Source organism: Ictidomys tridecemlineatus, chromosome 12, assembly GCF_052094955.1.
Source record: "Ictidomys tridecemlineatus isolate mIctTri1 chromosome 12, mIctTri1.hap1, whole genome shotgun sequence".
Classification (NCBI taxonomy): Eukaryota; Metazoa; Chordata; class Mammalia; order Rodentia; family Sciuridae; genus Ictidomys; species Ictidomys tridecemlineatus.
In genome coordinates, this window is record NC_135488.1 from 98,034,514 (window position 1) to 98,036,767 (window position 2,254).

The following is a 2,254-nucleotide window of genomic DNA, read 5'->3' on the forward strand; positions in this document are numbered from 1 at the left end:
GTTCTTCTCTTTAAAAGGTTACATGGAGAGAGCGGGAGACTGAAATGGAGACTCATGTTTCCATCCCCAGGGCCTCTTTGCCTATGGATGTCCAATTTTTCCAGAACAGTTGTTGAAAAGTTTATCATTTCTCCATGGAGTTGCCTTGGCACCTTTGCCAAGAACAGATTGAGCCGAGTGTGGTGGTGCACACCTGGAATCCTAGCATCTCAGGAGGCTGAGACAGACAGGAAGGCAAGTTTGGGGCCAGCCTGGGCAACTTCGTGAGATCCCATCTCAAAATTAAAAGTAAAAAGGCTCGGGATGCAGCTCAGTGGTAGTGTATCCCTAGGCTCAATCTGTAGTTCTGCAAAACAAACAAACAAAAAACCCAACTGACCACATATGTGTGGGTTTATCTCTGGCCTCTGTTTCATTGATTTATTTGTCTGTTTTGATGCCAACAGTACACTGCTTTGACTAATAAGTTTTGAAATCATGAACTGCAAGTCCTCCAACTTCATTTTTCTCTTTTAAAGCCATTTTGACTATTCTAGATCTTTTGCATTTCCATATGAATTTCAGAATCAAATTGTCCGTTTCTACCAAAACATCCAGCTGAGTTTTTTTGTTGTTGAGTCTAGAGATCACAACAACATCAATGAACATGGTATATCTCTTTTATGAGTCTCTTCTTTAATTTCTCTTAGCAGTGTTTTAGAGTTTTTGTTAACCTGACTTTAGCTGTCAGACCCTGGCCTACTCAGGTTTTATATATCATTTATTAGATTTATCCCTAAGTAGTTTATTATTTTTGATGCTAATGTAACACTATTTTAAATTTCAAATTGTTCATTACTGACATGTAGATATATAATTTTATGTATTGAACTCACATCCTATGACCAGGCTACCCTCCCCATATCAGTTCTTATAACGTTTGTTTTTTGGTAGTTTCATAGAATTTTAACACAGATGATGTTATCTACAAATAAGGACAGATTTCTGGGGGACTGTGTTCAAGAAGTCTACACCGATAAACTCCATTCTTAAGTTGTTGGAGAGAAATAAAGGAACAATCCAATATGAGGATGGACAAATCCTCTAAGTTATTCTCAGGGCAGCAGATCCATAGATCTAGTGGCCTCATGAAGGCTAATGTTAATATGGATTGTTATTCTACTAATATCGGGAGACACTCTCAACACAAATCACTTGATGATCTATGCTCACCATGATTAGGAGCCCAGATGAGTGAAGGCAAAAATATCCAGGTGGGGTTAGAAAAATGACCACAATTCCTCCTACAGTAGCACCTTCTCTCATTCTGACCTTCACGAAGCCCCCTTCCTGGACTTTGGCTTCTCATTTTGTCCTCTCCCATCCCATCTCCATTGAACCAGGTTGTGTAAAGTGCTAATCATCTCATGCTGGGCCTTGCACTTCAGATAGAATCCAAACTCCTCACCCAGTTGAAGGCTTCCTGTGACTTTCCCATCCACGTAGGTCAAGTTCACTCCAAGCTGTGCTCCCTGCCAGAAGCATCCTCTCCATGCACTCCAAACCCCTCTCCTCGCTGCTACTCACTACCTGCTCCCCTTGCCAACTCCTCCTTGTCAATTCTCCTGAAGCCCTTCCTAACCTTCTCAACTCAGAGCACCTGGCCTTTTCCTTCCTTCCACCACTTACCATGCTTATTACTCGATTTTACACTCAAAGAGTGCCACAAGAGCCAGGACCAGCTCTTGTGCTCCCCCCACCCCTCTCTCATTTGAAAAGCAATGGGCCTTTATGAATGGTTTGGACGACTGCTTGACTGCTTCATTTATCTATATCTGTGCACAACTACCTGCCCCCACTCCACCTGCCTTTGAGAGCAATCTTAGGGTGATACATCGGGGGTTTCTCTCCCTTAGGAAGGGTAGTTCAAACCATAGCTGCAGGCTAAAACCTCTCCAGGTGATTCCAGAAAGTAGTAATGCTTAGACCCCACCCCAGACTATTGAAACCCAAGTCTCAGCTGTAAAGCCTCAGCATTTGTTTTTAAAACTCCCCTGATTCTGATGTGCATCCAGAATTGAGAACCAGTGATACTTAAGAAAAGAAAGGCTGCTTTCATTCAGCCAGGGATGAAAAGCCTTGGATGGGCTCACGTGAAACACACGAGGCACCGCACTGGGGACTTCCCCACCCCAGCCTCCTGCGCATGTTCATCTTCCTCCTGAGCCGACTCCATTCCGATGCAGCAGGAAGAAAGAAGGGAACCAGACCAGAG